Genomic DNA, 12,250 nt, shown 5'->3' on the forward strand with positions numbered 1-12,250 from the left:
AAAATTGATCGTGAGTGACCACCTCAAGAAATCAGAAAACAAAGAGCAAAACTAAGCCCAAAGTAAGTAGAAGAAAAAAATATAAAACAATGAAAATCGATGAAAGAGAAAACAAAAAAAATAGAGAAAATCAATGAAATTAACAGCCGACTTTTTGTAAAGTTTAGTAAAATTAAGGAGCTTCATCAGGCTGATCAAGAATAAAAGAAAATACAAATAACCAATATCAGAAGAACTGAAAAAAGGATATCACTGTGAATCTTATTGACATTAAAAACAGTAAGAAATCCTCAGGGCCAGGTGTGATGGCTCATGCCTGTAATCACAGCACTTTAGGAAGCTAGAGATTTGGGGATCAGTTGAGCCCAGGAGTTCAAGACCAGCCTGTGCAATATAGTAAGAACCCCGTCTCTATGAAAAATTTAAAACATTTACTAGGCATGGTGGCACACACACGTAGTCCCAGCTACTTCAGGGACTGAGGTGGGAGGATCACTTGAGCCCAGGAAGTCAAGTCTGCAGTAAGCCATGATTGTGCCACTGCACTCTGGATGGCAGAGTGAGACTCTGTCTCAAAAATTGACGATGATGATGATGATGATGATGATGAAGAAAACATTAGAAATCGCTTTTGTCAATAACTTTGACAATTCAGCTGAAAAAAATGATGCAAAAAAATCCCAAAACTGATGCAAAAAAATGAAAATCTGAATAACTCTTTATTAAAGTTAAATTCCTAATTAAAAATCTGATGTTAGTCATTGTTTAGCCTTTATAGAGTCCATCATCTATGACACATACATACATGTGTGCACATACATATACACATACATGATCATACATGTCATATATAATCCACTTCTGTATCTACAGAGATTTTATCAGGATTGCATATATCACCCTTCCACACCCCTATAGGACTGCCCCTGAACACCAAGCCCCCAAAGGTTTCTCCAAAACCTCTCTCCAAAGCTGTCCATGACCACTTTAGCCCACGGGGGTGACTCCCTCTGCTTATACTTGTTGCACTCTTATTTTTTCACATATGTGTGCCTTCTTTCCCAAAAGGTGTTGTCTATACTTAAGGGCAAGCACCACTTGCTTAGATCTCCCTCTGTAAGCTCTCATATAATCAACATTTAACAATACTTATAGGTTGCATAAAAAAACAGAGAACATTGTCTTAATATTCAGCCAAACAGAGTTAAAGGGCATGTTACCCCACACTCAGTGAATCTTCTGAGATTAGTTCTGAAAGATACAAAAGAATAATTGCCATTTTAATCTTTTTTTTTTTTTTTTTTTTTTTTTTTTTGGTAGAGACAGGATTTCACTATGTTGCCCAGGCTGGTTTTGAACTCCAGGGCTCAAGCAATCCTCCCATCTTCATCTCACAAAGTACAGGGATTATAGGCATGAGCCATTGTACCCAGCTTCATTTTAATATTTGATTAAACTCAAGAGTTTATGTATCAGCGACCTTCTACTTCAGCAACAAGGTTTACTAAGATAAATGTGAGAGGTTCATCTCAAAATTAAAGTCCCTGATCCTGGCCTGTATTAATTGGAAGAACAGGAACATTGTGACCTCTCTGTGGGATTCTGCATTGCTGTTGCAACATCTATGACAAAGAATCTCAAAAGGGGGACATTCTAGGTCAGAGTTGAGGGTTAGTTCAGAGAGAAATTCAACCTTGGCCTTGGTTCTGATCTCCCTGACTTTTAGCCACAAGATGACCCCTTCCCTGTGTCTCTGATTGTCAGGGGGTGGAATATCTCCAGAGTCTCTATTTCACTTCCCTAAAGGGGAGGGTGTATTCTGGATTCCAGAAAATTAGAAACCAAAGAGCATTGTCTTCAGAGAAGTAGAGTGAGAGAAAGAGGAAGAGCTGGTGAAGCCAGGAGGGGCCAGGAGAGTTTACACAGACTGGCTTCTGACTGTCCATGACTAAAAACTTCAGCAGTGACTCAGCATGGACCAGGAAATGGGACTATTATAACTACAGCAGGTCACACTTATTGGAATCATGGCAAAAGGCCCTTTTCTCTGGCATCTTAGCAAAAGGGATACAGTGAGATTTTCTAAAGTCAACAAAGTCAGATTCTTTGAATTTGCAAATCTTCCCTTGTCACTTCTCGGCATGAAGCGCATTGCTTATAGGTTTCAAGCATCGTACCATTATTCTTTCAATTAGCATTTTATGTACTACCCTATGTCCATCTTCTCTCAATGGGACTCTCCTGAAAGCATGCTGTCTTTTTCAGCCTGTTTCTGTGAAGAGGAGAGCATGAAATATGTGGAATATCGTGCTGAGACCTTTATCACAAGACAGAACCCAGAGGATTCAGACAGACGGAAGTCAGGAAGCTTGCATGTCATATCCTGCTGGAGGCACAAAAACCACAAGGTAAGGCTTGCCTGGTTATATCATTTGCTGGAATAACTTTAGGAGAAGAGCAGTGGGGTTCACTTACAGAACTTAAACAAGACCCGTCCTAGCACAAACTGGGAAAAGATGAAGGTCAAATCAAATGGCCATGGTATGAATTTATTTTTAGGACTCCTCTTTTGAAAAACAAGATTCTCGGTTAGATCACAGAGAGAAGCATGAAGTATCTGTCCCTATGGAGTTAAACCCGGAGTAAAATTCTAAAATCCTTCCATCTAACAGCCCCTACATGTCATCAAACTGATGTGCTTCCTGCCAGTTGGGATGTTCCCAGCAACTGATAACCAAGAACTATTTGAGAGCTCTGAGGAGTCCTTCTGGACGGCTTTCTTAGACAATGTCATTAAACTTCTTGTTTCCATGAGCACCAAAGTGTTTGTTTTAAACAGATTTCCTATGACCCCCACATGTGTTTAAATTTTCTGGACTTGATGTCTTATTTAGAAAGCCAGCTGAGCCCATGTCTGAGCAAAGTAATGTGATATGACAGACTAACTGGGCATGAAGTTCATCCCAGGCATGCTTGGGACCAGGAAATTGAAGAAACACATGAGTATTCACTCACCGTGAGGGTGTAACAAGGGAGGGGTGGGGAAGGTGGAAATCTTAAGGGGGAACACAATAATTTTTTCATAAACCAAGTGAAACAAATTAAGATTTTAAAAATTCCATGATGCCAGATTTTGACATCAGCAATGATCAGAGGATCAACGTCCTCTGCTCTTTTGGGTTTCAGTATATTTAAAATATCCTATCTTCTGTGGGACTTAGTAAAAATTGACTACCCCTCTTCTGCACTGGTTCCCAGACCTTGCTCTACATTGGAATCACCTGAGAAGCTTTAAAAAAACTACTGATGGCTAGATCCCACTCCTAGAAATTCTGATTTAATTGGTCTAGAGTGGAGGTGGGACACCAACCTATTGTGAAGCCACCTGCAGATTCTAATCTACAGCTAAGTTTGAGAACAAGCACTCAGTGCTTTGTTACTCAAAGTGTGGTCTGAGGACCTGGGAGCTTGTTAGAAATACAGGTTCTCAGGCGACATCCGGATCCACAGAATCATGATCTCCATTTTAATAAGATCCCCAGGTGACTCACATGCACATTAAGTTCAAGAAGCATTACTCTATTTTTCCGTAGCCTCCTTCTGTTCTACAAAAGAGTATGTAGCTCTTAACAGTGGTTGTACATTAAAATCACCTGGAAAGGCTTTCAAAAATATTGATGCCTGGATCCTCTCTCCAGAGATTCTAATATGATTGGCCTTGAGTGTGGATCCTCTCTCCAGAGATTCTAATATAATTGGTCTTGAGTGTGGCCTGGACAGTTTTTCAAACAATGTTTTAAATCTTTCCAGGGAGTTTTAATATAAACTCCAGGTTGAGAATCGCTGCTATAAAAAGATGTTTTTTCTTCATTTACTTTAATAGCCTTTGGTATAAAGTGACCATTTCTGTTAAATAGTTCGGTTCCCTGGGAGAGAACCCTCTATTCTAATTTTCTGCATTGGTTATCAAAATTCAGAGTGTAAAAGCAACAACTGAGTGCCTTCCCTTCAGAGTTTTCTTTGGTAAGTCTGGAATGGGGCCCAGAATCTGCATTTTTAAGTCCCATTTGGAATTCCAACATGCATAGTTCTTGTACCGCATTTTAAAAATCACTGCCTTAGCATGACAAAAGAATAGGAAAGTAGAGTTTAATGGGCACAGGGAGAAAAAGGAAAGCGTGTAAGGTCTCAGAGTAAGGGTTAGGGAGCAAAAAGAAGTGATGCAGGTGGCACACAACATGGAGCTCCAAAGATTGATGAAAGAGAGAAAGGAGAAACTGCATGGCGCAATTCTTAGGAATAAGCAGTAAAGCTCAAGCTCTGTACAAACCAGATGACTTCTTGTTTCATCAACTCCCAAGTTGCTCAGGGAACAGCAATGTGCCTCAGTGAGCACTGTAATTGCTTCTTCTCAAGGCTCCTGAAGTTTTTTTTCCTTCCTTGCTTCTTCTTAAGTCAGTCAAATTTAGCAGTGGGGGATTGTCTTCCAACTTTAGTGACACTAATGTTAATAAGTTCTGATAGCCCATCAGACCAGCCTCCTTTCCCTTCTCGACCCATCAGATTAAAGAATTAGAAGAACTTGACTTGAAAGAACACTGTCCAAAACCTAAAATCCTTAACTGCACCTTGCCTTATAGAAAAGATGTAAGTAGAAAAATCGTACATAGAATTTTGGTAAATCAAATGATATTTTTAATGACTACAGAATAGGAAAGGAGCTTGCAATTTAAAATAATCCTCGACAATCCCCTGAAAAAAAATTTTTCTTGTTTTTGAGGTTTTATTTTTATTTTTCTCTATATCTGATTTTTCTTAACAAAGAACACACATTTAATGTGGACCATTCATGGAGTCATTATTGGATTAAACAAGAAAATGCACTTAAAGCATTAAGATAGTCCCTGGCATGCAGTAAATATTCGAAGAAGTTAGAATTTTTTAAAGAGTAGCTTTAGGTTCACAGCAAAATTGAGAGGCAGGTACAGAGATTTCCCATATACTCCCTGCCCCACACACATATATAGCGTCCCTGATTATCAAAATCCCCACCAGAGTGGTACATTTGTTGTAATTGATGAACCTGTGTTGACACATCATAATTACTCAATGTCCATAGTTTACATTAGAGTTTACGTTTGGTGGTGTTCATTCTGTGGATTTAGACAAATGTGTAATGGCGTGTATCTACCCTCACAGTATCATACAGGGTGTTTTCACTGCCCCTCGAATCCCTTGTGGTCCAATATTATTTTTACTATGATAACAGAAATTGTGTAACCTAAACTTAAGATAGGGAGGGTTATCTATCTCTACCTACCCATCTCAGAGGTCAAGACCAGCTCTGAGACACTTAATGAGATTTCTCTCCATTATAAAAGAGCTTGCAGGCAGAGAGGAATATTGTCAGGCAAAGCCACAGTCTATCAACGATTGACCAAATGGTAACTCCCTAAAGACGACTGGAGTCTCCAGATTTCGGTCTCCAGTACTGGTAAGGAGCAGCAGTGATTTTTTCCCCTAATAAATCCATTTATAAAGCATCTGGTCTCATTCAATGAGGGCTTACTGCATAAAGACACAAGCTTAAATCTCATTTAACCCCTCGACATTAGCTTCACTTTATGGATGAGAAAAGGTCTAGAAAGTGTCTAAAGCAGTTCCTTAAATCTGTTCCCATCTATATCCAAAGCCCAGGTTGTAACTACTTTATATGTTCCCTTTCCTCAGTAATTATTACCCCAACAAATGTTCTCTTGGCCCCCTTATCAAAATAAGCAAAGACAAGTCATTTGTAAGGTGACACTCAGACATGTTAGAATAAGGCTTCAAACTCTTGAAACAATCTTGGATTACAGAATGTGAAGCTCCTTCTCTTAAGAGACAAATTCCAAACAAGAAGTTGAGAAGCCATTGGAAATTCATTCAAGAGCTCAAGAGACTCAATTCGCATGAGTCTGATTTATCTCTTCATTTAAGAAGTACCATTTTTAATAATTCGTGATGTCAGGCAGAGCCAGATAATAGTTACTTCCCAACGGAGGCCTCCATTAAGAATCTGCACCCCTGTTCGACCAACTTGAACTCATGCTTAAACCTTGCCTTTCTCTCCACCCTTATCCCAGTGCACCTGTCCGCTGACCAGGACTCTGTAGACCTTACACCCATGTTTCTTTTATGAAGGGCACACAGGACAGGCACCCTGTTGTTCCTCATCTTAACTCTGGTCCTGACTGTCCCAATTCCACTCCCTCCCATGTAATGACTTCTGAGACATTCAGATACTATTTAGTAGTACTTCTTGGCTCTACCTTTTACTGCATGCTCTCTGACACCCTGCGACACCTCCCTGTGTGTGCTATCCCATGTTCACATCCACTTAGGTTATCTCTGATCTAGCTGCCAATCTGGGATAGGACTTTTTCCCTTTCATGCTTAGCCTAGTGCTCTATCTGTATTCTCTACAGTTTCTGGCTTCAGATTGGAGGCCCGATTACATATGCTGTCCCAGGGGCAGCAGATGTTTTCAAATGCCTGGGGGCTAACATTTAGCCAAGGTTTGTATCCAAAGTAGGAACCCAAGATGACATCAGCAGAGCCTGGTAAATCAGCCCACCATTGTCTGGAGCACTTAAGGAAATGAAATCCCTGCAGGCTTCCGATTTTCCTTCTTAATTAGCCTCCTCCATTCCCTTAGGCATTTGTTTCCTTAGCAGGATCCTACCCCATAAACTTTCCTTTGCCCCAACTCACAGGTGTTAAGTAAATACCTGGGAGCAATTACCCATAGCTTCACAGGGTTTTTGCTTTTTTTTTTTTTTTTTTTTTTGAGTCCACTACTGGGCCCCTGGCCTGCCAGCTTCTGCTAATGCTAATTGGAGTGCTTGTGTCACATTTTCTGCCTGGAGGAGAGGATTTTAGCAGTGCTGCTTTGCCTGCCTGGGGCTCCTGCCTTTAGAGTATTCAAAGAACCTCTATAAATGTACATTTATTCTTAGCAAGTCTCCCAGACGGCCAGCAGTTGTTTGTTTTACACATGTGAAAGGACTTGTTGTCCCATGATCTCTAGGTGTTCTGAAATGGAGGGGTCAAAGGGCAAACCAAATAAACCCCTAACAATCCCATTGTTGAAACTCAGATTTAAGCAATTCAGATTCCTGATCGAATGGAGCCAATGTTAAATTTGGAGATAAATTTTACAAATCTCACCACCAGGTTCAAGTTTAAAATCCCACATAAGAAAATAACACTGAAATCTGGTGATTATAAGGTCTCTGTTTCCATCACAACAGCCTTTTGCTCCCTTGAACATCATGAGTGGCTTGATGGCTCTGGCAGGTCTGATCACTATGTTAATTCTTTTAAAGAAGAAAATGGGAAAAGTTAAGAGAGAAGTGGGGAGAGAGAAGAATCTTTCGACTTCTCTATTAGGAAACCTGAATCTTTATTTCTATAGTCAAATTATACTTGTGGGTAAAACACTGTTAGTCAAATTTCTGTTAGACATGATACACAATGCTATCACTAAGATGTTTGTTTTATTCAGGTTGGATGAGGCTAAGAATTCATTCGTTCATTCAATATGTACAGGGGTTGAGATGAACATACAATTTATTATCCAAACACAGACAATTTAAAGAGTATAAGGGGTGCTATATTAATTCCACCAAGACCACAGACTCGTAACAGGATGTCTCTGAACAAAACAAGAGGTATGGCCACCTTATTATTGAGCACTTTCTATATACTATATTGTGTAAAAACAGAAAATGCCTGTGGGGGGTGGGAAGAGAAGCTGTTCTTCATTTCTAGGTCCAAAATCAGTGTTTAACTCCCACCTGCTCTCAAAAGATCAAATGGCTTTGTGAGCCTACTGGTTCTTTCAGGTGAAATAAAGACATGTGCTCAGGTCACTCAATCACTGACTTTTGTGGCTTACAACAATTCTCTCTAAATAGGATCCAGTTTCATCTTCGTATTTTTTTGAGAACAGGTTGAATTTTTGAGCAGCACTTTTATATTCAGTTGCACTGATATATGATGAGTAGAATAACGAGGCCTAATCTTAATTTAAAAATTGCTCTCCTTTGAAAATGACAAAACTACCCTCTTTCTATTCAAGGGAACATTACACAAGATAGTCAAGCAAGATGAACTACAAAAAAGTTGTGTGTGTGTGTGTATGTGTGTGTATCCCCAGTTTTAGAAAGAACTGAACATAGTGGTTAACCCATGTATTCATAGAACAGTATTTATAGTTTAGAAATAAATTCTGCCCACATTACCATAATTGATTCTTGCAACTGGATTAAGTAGTTCTACTATCCTTATTTTACAGTAGAGAAAACTTACTACAGCTAGACAATAAACAGGGACTTGAAGCTTCTTTTTGTTGTTGTTGTTGTTGTTGTTGAGACAGAGTCTTGCTCTGTTGCCCAGGCTGGAGTGGAGTAGTGTGATGTTGGCCACTGCAACCTCTACCTCGCAGGTTCAAGCGATTCTCCTGCCTCAGCTCCTGAGAAATGGGGATTACAGGTGCACACCAACACGCCCAGCTAATTTTTGTATTTTTAGTAGAAACAGGGTTTCGCCATGTTGGCCAGGCTTATCTTGAACTCCTGACCTCAGATGATCTGCCCGCCTCGGCCTCCCACGGTGCTGGAATTACAAGCGTGAGCCACCATGCCCCGCCTGCACTTGAAACTTGTAACTCTGATTCTATTGTTCTTCTTGCAGTAAAACAAGAGCTTGTTGTAGATGTTTAAGGAATATTTGTAAAGTAAAAATAACCCAATACTTCCATCAAATTTAAAACTTTTCAAAGCATTTTCACATTAACTTATTCAATATACCTACAGAGACCACTGTATGACATCCACAGACTAAATGCTGGTGGTAAAAAGGTGAATAAAACTTTTCCTAGGTATAAGGAACCCAAAATCTAATGTATGAGACAGACAAGGAAATCAGTCTAGTTGAGTTGATAATGGGAGTGAAGGACACACACAACATGCCACAAGCCACAGAAAAGCATCAAGTTCAGGCTGTGTGGATCCCAAGGATATGATGCTTGCAAAAGAAACAGGAGTTTGGCAGAAGGACAAACTGCAAATGAACTCATGACCTTGAGTCAGGAAACATCAGGTTACATTAAAGCAACAGCAAGTTGCTTCCGAATAGTTATAGCAAAGGATGTGTTTTAGGATAAGATGCAGGCTAAGGAGTGGGGCCTAGGATGGAAGGCTGGACTTTTGGGCTAAGGAGGTTGAATTTATCCTGTAGGTTTGGGGTGCAAATAAAAACAGCAGTGGGTGGCATAGACAGAGACATCTGGAGAAGCAAATACAACAGGCTCAGTGATAGATGGTTGGGATCTAAACTGAATAGAATGAAGACGAAAGCACAGGCAGAAAATGTGTAAGACACGGAGTCAGTAGGATTTGGTGTCTGGACTGGGGAGATGAGAGGTGGGAAGAAAGCAGGCACAACTCCAAGTTTTTCATTTGAGTAACTGGTGATTAAGAGTTTCATGAACCAGCCAGGTGTGGTGCCTCATGCCTATAATCCCAGCACTTTGAGAGGCGGAGGTGGGAGGATTGCTTGAAGACAGGAGTTCAAAACCAGCCTGAGCAACATGGCAGAGTATTCAGGTGGCAAAACCTACAGGGAACTGGCAATAGGCACCTGAAGCTTGGCAGAAAATTCTAGCAGTAGATAGATTTGGGAACCATTCATATGTAGGCCTCAGGTGATGCAGAAAAAGAAGGCCATTCATCAAACAGGGGAGCAGACTGGGGAGGGAAGGGAAAAAGATTCCAAACAATAGAAGGTTATTATAGTGGGTTTTTTAAATTAGAAAGCAAATTTGTTGGAAATATGTATTTTGATCAAATAAAATGTAGCAAAAATCTTTCCCCTCACTTGGTTTTATTGGGAAATACACACATCCCTCCAATACTTTTTCCCCTAAGAAATAGACCGAGTCATATGTAGGGTTAGAGGAAACCTTTCTTCTGTGAGGTGAAGCTGATGAATGTGTGACGACTTTTAATAGGAAGAGCTGCACTAGGGGACAGGTGGCATAATTCCAGCAGCCCCATAGGACTGACCTTCAAAGTATCCTGCGAGTTCCAACCCACCCTCTGAGATCATACCATTTCATTCAGCCTCTCCGTTACTCGTATCTAAACAAACAATCGTTTCAATTTCCACCCACCCATATTCTCATCCAATATCAGATGTAGATGTCCCCACGGTTCTCAGTAAAGCCAAAGTATGACTGAAATCTCTATTTAGTCCCGGGAAACAGGCCACATCATAAGGAAGAGGGAGGTAACTTTCTTAAGCGTCCCACAGTGAAGTCACTTTTGGCTTGGTTCTGATGATTTAAATGGCCTGAGTGACTGGATCTTATCATCCCTTCTTCTGACCTTTGTGACCCTGGGCGATGTTAGTTGAATTGTGTTCTCCTCACTCCTAAAATTCGTATGTTGAAGTCCCAACTCCCAGGAACTCAGCATGTAATTATCATGGGAAAGAACATCTTTAAAGAGGTAATTGAGTTAAAATGAGTTCTTTAGGGTGGGCCCTAATCCATTTATAAAAGGAGATTTGGACACAGACACGAATGCCCAGAGAAAAGATCATGGGAGAACACAGCTGGAAGTTGGCCATGTACGAGCCAAGAAGAGAGGGTTCAGAAGAAAGCAAACCTGAGGACACCTTGATCTTGGCTCTGCAGCATCCAGAACTGTGAAAAAATAAATTTCTGTTGTTTTAGCTATCCAGGATATGATACTTTGTTTTGGCAACCCTAACAAACTAACACAGGCAATTCTTTTTTTTTTTTTTTTTTTTTTTTTTTTTTTTTTTTTTGAGACAGAATATGCTCTATCATCCAGGCTGGAGTGCAATGGCTCAATCTTGGCTCACTGCAAACTCTGCCTGCCAGATTCAATCAATTCTGCTGCCTCAGTCTCCCAAGTAGCTGGGATTACAGGTGCCTGCCACTATACCTGGCTGATTTTTGTATTTTTAGTAGAGACAGGGTTTCACTATATTGGCCAGGCTGGTCTTGAACTCCTGACCTCAAGTGATCCACCCACCTTGGCCTCCCAAAGTGCTAGGATTACTTGCCTGAGCCACTGCAGTTTTTTGTTGTTGTGTTTTGTTTTGTTTTGTGACAGGGTTTCACTGTCACCTAGGCTGGAGTGCAGTGGTACAATCACAACTCACTGTAGCCTCGAGCTCCCAGGCTCAAGCAATCCTCCCACCTCAGCCTCCCAAAAAGCTAGGACCACAGGCATGTACCACCACGCATGGCTAATTTTTTTTTTTTTTAATTTTATTTTTGTAGAGATGGGATCTTACTATGTTACCTAGGCTTTTTTTTTTTTTTTTTTTTTTTTTTTTTTCCCCAGAGACAGAGTCTCACTCTGTCACACAGGCTGGAGTGCAGTGGCACAATCTCAGCTCACTACAACCTCTGCCTCCTGGTTCAAGCAGTTCTCATGCCTCAGCCACCTGAGTAGCTGGTATTGGAGGCATGCCCCACCACACTTGGCTAATTTTGGTATTTTTAGCAGAGATGGGGTTTCACCATGTTGGCCAGGCTGGTCTCGAACTCCTGACCTCAAGTGATCTGCCAACCTCGGCCTCCCAAAGTGCTGGGATTACAGGCATGAGCCACCATGCCTGACCTTGTATAGGTAATTCTTAATGTGGCATAAAATATGCACCAGTAATTCCCCAAGATGAAGTTAAATGAAAACAAAATCAGTCTTTATATGCATTGTTTTGTAGGGATGGGGGTCTCACTCTGTTACCCAAGCTGGTCTCAAACTCCTGGCCTTAAGCAATCCTCCCACTTTGACCTCCCAAAGTGCTAAGATTACTGATGAGCCACCACACCTGGCCAAAAAAAAAAAAAAAAATCAGTCCTGTTTTGCAATGAAGGGTATTGGATGATGCACAATTGTGTCATGTAAAATGGATTCACTTGTTTACAAGTTCTCTAGGAATCCAGCTGTCCATGAGAGAAACTGGTGAGTGGTTAATTGATTTTATATCATCTTTGCTACAGAATTTACTGATGAATAGGTTTCCATGGAATTATATTCATTCTGTGACTCAGATGAGATTTGGCCCTTTCCCATTGTATCTCAAGATACAGTGAACTGTTTTAAGCAGATTGTATTGAGTTGACTCTGTAGAACTTTTAATATTTCAAACACAAAATTCTAAATATCAT

The 12,250-nt window shown here is 40.5% G+C and overlaps 1 long non-coding RNA gene across 2 annotated transcripts in view; it reads left to right on the forward strand.

Annotated features, from left to right (window-relative positions):
• The first annotated feature begins 1,851 nt into the window (after positions 1-1,851).
• LOC140712976 (uncharacterized) overlaps positions 1,852-12,250 on the forward strand; it is a 110,405-nt gene continuing 100,006 nt past the window's right edge. For both annotated transcript variants that reach the window (XR_012094860.1, XR_012094859.1), the window contains exon 1: positions 1,852-2,408. This is a non-coding gene — a long non-coding RNA (uncharacterized lncRNA). The remainder of the gene's footprint in view (positions 2,409-12,250) is intronic.

This window comes from Chlorocebus sabaeus, chromosome 12, assembly GCF_047675955.1.
Source record: "Chlorocebus sabaeus isolate Y175 chromosome 12, mChlSab1.0.hap1, whole genome shotgun sequence".
NCBI lineage: Eukaryota > Metazoa > Chordata > Mammalia > Primates > Cercopithecidae > Chlorocebus > Chlorocebus sabaeus.